Raw genomic sequence first — 7,860 nt, forward strand, 5'->3', positions numbered from 1 at the left:
TATGTGCCAATCACGACTCTTGAGACCAAATATTTTTATTTTTTCAAGACTTCCTCCCCTCTTTAGATTCGTTGCATACCCATAGGGGAACATCAAGTGCATTTTGACCCACAAGATAATTTCCCTCATAGCTGGCCTTCCAAGATTGAACCAGGCCTTTGGCTTCGACCACTTCTAATTTCCTTTGCCTTCTCGCATGTTTTATAACAGTCTATGACATAGTGTCTCTTGATGAACTCTAGCCTTAGGATTATCCTTAGTCTTCCCATCTATGCCGAACAATTTACCAAAAATGGCCTCTTTGATATTATTTTCAATGTGCATCATGTCAATGTTGTGTGGAAGAAGGAGGTCTTTGATCTAAGGCAGATCCCACAAGCATGGTTTGTGTGTCCAGGCGTGTTCTGAATTATACACCTTGAAATACCCTGGACGCTCTGGATCAGGCTCGAGGGCGTCTAACTGATCCAGGATCAATTGGCCTGTCAACGAAGGTGGTGCCAAGGTTTTGACAACTTTGCCTTTGGTAAAGTTCTTATTGTCTTTTCTGAACTGATGGTGAGGATGCAGGAACTGTCTATGGAAGTCAAAGCAAGAATACTTCCCACACGCATGCAAGCAATCAAACTGAAGAGCTACCTTGAACAAGGGGCACGGGAACCTTCCATGCACACACCATCCAGACAATAGCGCATACGCTGGCAAGTCATGCATTGAGTACATGTACCACACATGCATTTTGAAGTTCTCTTTTCTAGCGACATCGTATGTCTTGACCCCATTATCCCAAGATTCTTGCAATTCATCATTAAACGGTTGCATGTACACATTCATATTCTTGCCTGGATAGTTGGGCCCTGAAATTATCAACGTTAGGAATATGTTCTTTTTTTATATAATCTGCCCGGGGGGAGGGAGAGTGAGTGGAATGACAAATACAGGCCAACTAATGTATTGGGTTACCGTCATGCCGAAGGGATTGAACCCATCCGTGGCGATGCACACTCGAGGATTCCTTGGATCCGTCGCTTTATCCTGATGTAATCCATCGAAATCTTTCCACGCTTCCCCATCCGATGTGTGTAACGCCATCTTATTCCCATCCGCATCTAGTTCGGTTCTTTTTCATAATTTGTGACATGTCATCTATCTGGCTGTCTCTTCAAGCATGAAAAGACGTTGAAGCCTTGGTATGATTGGCATATACCAAAGAACATTAACTGCGATTTTGGTCTACCTTTTGTCACCCATACCATTGTCTACCACCAGATGCCTGCAAGACTTGCAATTGGGACAATATTCCAAGTGTGCATACTCCTTCCTAAATAAGACACATCCTTTCTCATAGGTATCTATCTTCTCATAGGGCATCTTAATTTCATGAAGTATTTTGTCCGACTGGTAAAGGTTGCAGGCATGACATGGCCTTTGGGTAGAAAGTGTCCAAATAGTGTCATCATCGAGTCGTAGCATTCTCTTACCAAGTTGAACTGAGCCTTCAGAGCCATTACTTGTGCAATGGCATCCAGCCGACAAAGCTCAGTGTGCTCGTGGAGAGCTCATTTTGAAGACTCCGAAATTTCATAGAAGGCCTTTGCAGATTCCTCCATCTCATCGTCCAAATCCCGAGCATCATCAAAGTCTTTCACCATGTCTTCGATCCCGGTACCATGCTCGTCGGGGCGACGACGAGCCACCTTAGCTCTGGTGCGTTGTATATACTCACCATGAAATGTCCACACTGTATAATTATGCTTAAAACCCCTCCTCTGCAAGTGTTTCATTATAGCCTCTATCCTCTTTTTATAGTTGTCACACTGTGGACAGGGGCACCAGTTTGTTTCCCGGCCATTTGCAAATGCGGCTTTCACAAAGTCCTTGGTTTTTAGAAACCATTATTTCGTCATCTCTTTCTGACTAGGGTGACCGGTGTACATCCACGCACGATCACTCATCTTGCCTAGCTACTAAACACACAAGAAATACATATATATAATTCAACATATATATTCATCAGTTTACCAAGTTTGTCAGTTTTATTACGTCCATGCAACCTACACGCTAATAGGTAAAGATAGGTCCTAATCACACCCGAGTATGTGTAGATTGGGTTCGTTTTCACATGCCCTGCTCCGGATCCAACCAAAAATTTCGGCAACACCTCCCCGTTGTTCTCCCGCTACACGTCTTGACAATAAATAGAGAGGATGTGTATCCGGAGAACAACAGGGAGGCACTGACGAAATTATGCATCGGATCCGGAACAAAGCATATGGGAAAACGAACCCAATCTACACATACTCGGGCTGTCCTTGGGTAACATTGGACAATTCACAAGAATCATGGTTATAAATATATGCAAATGCATGCATATTTATAACTGTAACCCTTCCGAATGGGAGACACATACTGGTCACGCATACTGATAATTTAATGTACCTATATCTAGCAAGTTTCATCCGAAGACCGACCCAGAGCAAATTAAGGGGCGAGGAGGAGATGTCATTTGTACTCACCCACGAACGCAGGGGCGGAGCTTGTCGAACGGACGGGGAGGTCTTTGAACAACAGACCTGGCAATGACGAGATAACTGCGCATGTAAATCCACTCGGTCAACACAAATATTTTGTGTTCATTAATAAAATCGAAAAATATATAACCTAACACAAATATATGAATTATATAGATGTCGTTTAGGGTTCCATCAACGTCAAGGAACCCCCTAACTCACTCGTCCCCGGCGCCTTCAGGTATGGCGACGCACGGTCGAAGGGTCAGCACGCCAACTCTTCTGGTTCCGGAGACCTCTCTTCTCTGCCTCCCCTCTCCTCTTCGAGCATTCTCCTAGTGAGGTCTCCAGCCGGCAACCTTTGGAAGGCCGAAGATCACCTTTTCGGTCAACAAGAGGTGACAGGCATCGGAGGTTGGGGGTTAGTGGCGTCGGTCCCGGTGTATTAAGAGCTACACGTAGTTTCGTGCCGGGGTGTGGGCCATCGTGTCAGGGCGTCTTGTCGGGGTGTCGGGGTGTCAGGGTGTCATTTTCTTCTTCCTCCTCTTCTTTTTTTCCTCTTCTTCCTTTTCTTCTTCTTCCTTTTCTTCTTCTTCTTCTTCTTCTTCTTCTTCTCTTCTTCTCCTTCCTTCTTTTCCTTTTTCCTCTTCTTATTCTTCTTCTTCTTCTTCCTTCTCTTCCTTTTCCCTCTTCTTTCTTCTTCTCCTCTCTCCTATTTTTCTTCCTCTTCTTCATCTTCTTCTTCTTATTCACTTGGTATCTAGCTAACTACTAACAACTAAAGACTAACATAACTAACAACTAACATAATAACAACTAACCTAACTAACAACTAACAACTAACACGAACAACATGCAAAATTTAAATGGGAATTACAACTAACAACTAACTAACTAACCTAATTAATAGTAGGTAATTAACAACTAACCTAACTAACGTAATTAACAAATTAAATGAAAAACGGAAAAAAATAGGGACTCACAAGAGGGGGAGGTCGGGCGATGAGGACGGCGCAGGGAGGCCGGCCGTAGAGGAGGAGGGGCGTGGGGAGGAGGCGGTGCGCTGGGAGGAGGGGGCAGTGGTGGAGGAGGGGTGGCATGATTGTGAAGGAGGGGGTCATGGGGAGGAGGGGCTTGGGGATGAGAGGGGCAGGGCGATGGTGGAGGAGGGGGCCACGGAGAGGAGGGGCGTTGGTGGACGATGCAGGCACGATGGTGGAGGAGGTGGTCGCGGGGAGGATGAGGCGATGGTCTAGGAGGGGCTCGTAGGGAGGAGGAGGTACCGGGGAGGAGGAGGGAGCGGTGGTGGAGGAGGGGGGGCAGGGAGGAGGAGGGCCACGGTGGTGGATGAGGGGGGCGGTGGTGGAGGAGGGAGCGAGCTCCGGCAGCGGTGGGGGTTTTGAGGGTGAGAGAGAGAGATCCGTTGGGGGGAGAGGGGGTGTGCGGGGTTGGGGCGACAGCCGAGGGGAGAGAGGGGGTGTGGGGCTGGGGGTGACAGCCTTTAGGGCGCTATCCTTTTTGCCGTCTGCCACCCGACGACAAAGAGGTACAAGGCAGATGGCAAAGATGGTGGAGGTGGTGGGGGAGACGGCCATTAGGGTGCCATCCACTTTGTCGTGTGCCTGCTGCCTCGTTGCTGTCAGCTTGCAGATGACAAAGTTCTGACTGATGGCACGTGCTCTTTGCCGTCTACCTGCTGCCTCTTTGTCGTCAGCTGGCAGACTGCAAAGTTCTGACTGATGGAAAATAGTATGTTTGCCATCAGTCTGCTCTTTGTCATCTGGTTTGTGGCAACGGACGGCAAAGAGGGTATTTTCCATCAGCCAGCAGACGACAAAGACCAGGCAGATGGCAAATTCTTTGATTCCAGTAGTGAATATAACCATATCTACTCAAATCATCACTGAAGGTGAGAAATTAATGATATCCACCGCGCGCCTCTATGCTCATTGGTCCGCACACATCAGTATGTATGATCCCAACAAGCCACTTGCACGGTCCATTGTTTTGGAGAATGGAGTCTTAGCCATCTTGCCCAAGAGGCATGGTTCACATGTGTCAAGTCATTCAAAATCGAGTGTGTTGGGGATATTCTCCCGCCATATGATCCGCCCTAAGAGGCCGAGTCCAGATGGTGACGGCTCAACGTTCATACTCAAGATGGTCCCTAACCTACAAAGCGGCAGGCGCGTTGGGGCAACACCACCGGGACTCAGGACCTACCGTCTGGGTGAGCTCTCTGGCCAGCGAGCGCTGGGGGCTCCCCCCATGCTCGAGGCCTCGCTCAGGACGGGCCCTGCTACGCTGCTACGAGCCCGAGGACCACGAGCGGGGCTTGCACCTGTGAGGCATGGGGCTCCCGAAGTGTCCCACGGATCTGCATCAACCCGTAGCACGTCTGCATCGTCCTTCAATCCTTCCAGAACCTACTTCATCCCGTGATACTCTCATGTAATAACGAGCCGAGGTTGTATATGCACAGCCCCCCCGAGGACGTGGAAGGGGTCCACCCCACGCCTAGTGGAAGACCTATGCTCCGCGTTGGGTCCAGATGGAGGCAATCAACACAGTCCACCAATGACTGCCGAAGCTCAGGCCCCAATGCCTCGAAGGTAGGGACACTCGCGAGGCCAAAGTGTCGTCACGACCTCCCAGATACACCCCCTCCGTGACACTCTCATGGAATAACGAGCCGAGGATGTATATGCCTAGGGCCCCCCGAGGACGCAAAAAGGGTCCACCCCACGCCTGGTGGAAGCCCTATGCTCAGCGGTGGGGGGAGACGGAGGTGCTGAATAGCTTAGGAGCCGGACGCGGCCGTTTTTTCGTTCTTCTCTCACGTTTCAAGTTGCGGCCCTCAAGGGCCACCCCCTTTTGTATTTTGAGCTAATAAAATCTCCAAGATCTCTTTGTTTCATGTTTCAAAAATAATAGAAGGGTGGGGATTTCTTCTCTACATTTTTCTCGATATTCCAAACTCGAGTCCTCTTTCTCCTTTTGTTTTAATTGGTGTTTCGTGGAAACCGCGAGAGACCGCCGGGTCTCCCGAGGCAACCACAGAGGGCGCGGAATGGGGAATTGCTCGAGCGCCAAAGTGGGCTCCTGAGGCGCGCCTCAAGAGTCTTACCGGTCATAAGGCCACTTGCCCCCCTTGATGTCGTCCTGGAATTCTGGTCGGTATAAGGGGGCGGGGCCCGCCCCTTAGATGCGCCCTTCGCGGCCATACCTAATGGGGGTGGGGAAATGTGCGGGACTGGGACCTGTCGACGTTGAGCGGTTTGAGTGTCAAGGGGGGCTCCAGAGCAACATGCCTCAAGAGCCTTACTGGTCGTATGGCCACTCGACCACCCAGGTGCCGGCCATGCCGGTACCCACGGCGTCGAGGCCTTGCCCCGTGAGGAAGAACCTTTGTAATGGGTTGCGCCTCACGACGACACGGAAATGTGTGGGACTGGGACCTGTAGACACATAGTGCCAAAAGGGTCCTCAAACCGCCCCTCAAGATGGAAATAAGCATCATGAACAAAGCCATGCTCGTGGGTTAGACCATCAGTTTCGCGACAGCGCGGGGTAGGTAGCGGCCATGACCAGGAGGAAAACATCGCACATATCTCGTCCCCCATAGAACGCGTTGAAAGGTACCCCCACTTGCGTCCAAGTTGTTATCAAGCCTAGTACATAACCATATCAGGAGGACAAGCCTACTGATCAGGAGGACTCATCGTTGCTGGACCTCAAACCGCCACCTTCAGGAGTGAGCCTCATCACCAGGTCTTCAACGTGGACCTCTACCTATTCGGCTAGGGCGGCGCGGATCGTCTCTCGCACCAGACCGAGCACGGCGGCAAAGTCAAAGTCTGGGTCATGGCGAAGGAGGTGGCTGAAGACGTCCGAGGTTCCTTGGCCCAAGAGGTCACGACTTCTCTCCTCTGAAAGTGCGTGGCCTTCTCGGCACCTGCTTAAAGACGCTCCACGACGTGGAAGAAGAAAACCAGGTACCCACCGTCATCAGGGACTAAGGGACCGGAAACACCCTCATCGTAGATGTCGCTCAGGGCCCGGGAGGCTCTCCCCTCAAGAGATCGGAACATCCGGGAACACTCAAGTTGGAGGCCGCAAGCGTGGATCGCCTCTCCGGAGGCCTCTCCAACCAGGAAAGCCGCACCTTTCACCTGTTCGTAAAATTTACCTTCGGCGCTAGCCTGGGCATCCAGCACGGCCCGCAGATGTTTCACCTCCCGATCCAACCTTTTTCGGAGGGCGCTGACCTCATTTTTCAGGTAGCCACGATGCTCGAGGAAGCAGGACTCCTGGAGCCTCAGCTTTGCACGATAGTGAAGGAGAAGGGAACGTTGGGCCACCGCCACCCCCTTCTCTATCCTCTCCTAAAGCTCCGCCTCATGAGAGGCAAGGGATTCCTTAGCGAGAGACACCTGGCGCTCCCTTGTTTCCAGACGCTCCTGCTCCAGGCTCTGGTCCACCTCTTTAAGCGCCAGCGAGTCGACGTGTGCCCGAGGCCCCACGGCGGCCCTCAGTCGAGCCCGCTCTTCAAGATTAGAGTTACAGGCGCAAAGCTCCCTATGGAGATCCTTAGAGGCCCTGTGCCGACAATCAGCCTCCTGAGCCTCGGAAAGAGCATGCTCACGGGCCTCCTCCGCCGCGGCGAGGGACCCCTCTGCCTCCGCGCAGGCGTGCTCTTGCTGGAGGCAGCCGAGGTTCATGGCGACTTCAAGCTAGCGCCACCCCGACGCAAGGTGCCGACGTTCATCCTCCAAGTGGACTTCATTGCTTGCAAGCCATGCTCCAAGGCGCTGAAGGGAGTTCACCGCAGTGCGGAGCAAACCCCACGACGCGGCACGCGAACGTCCGGCAGGCTCCATTGGCCAACTAGAGCTCTCATTTTCTACATGATGAACGGGACAGGCATGCGAGGAGCCTCTTGATCCGAGTCCATGCTCGGGGGCTGGGGGCTCGCGCGCGGGCGCCTCATTGGAAGGAAGCACCCCCTGAGGCCCCACATCACTGAGCAAAAGGGGTTCGGAAGGGAGGCGCAAGACGACCCCAGGAGGGGACGTAGGCGAGGGGACTGGTACTCCTCTGGGAAGCGAGAGGCCGCGAGTGAGGAAGACCGTGGGAGGCTGATACGTCTCAAACGTATCTATAATTTTTGATGGTTTCATGTTGTTATCTTGTCAACTTTGGATGTTCTATGCACCTTTTATATCTTTTTTGGGACTAACTTATTAACTCAGTGCCAAGTGCCAGTTCCTGTTTTTTCGTGTTTTTGACTCTTTTCAGATCTGATTTTGGAACGGAGTCCAAACAGAATAAAGTCCCCGAAATAATTTTT

The sequence above is a fragment of the Hordeum vulgare genome, chromosome 2H (genome assembly GCF_904849725.1).
Source record: "Hordeum vulgare subsp. vulgare chromosome 2H, MorexV3_pseudomolecules_assembly, whole genome shotgun sequence".
Classification (NCBI taxonomy): Eukaryota; Viridiplantae; Streptophyta; class Magnoliopsida; order Poales; family Poaceae; genus Hordeum; species Hordeum vulgare.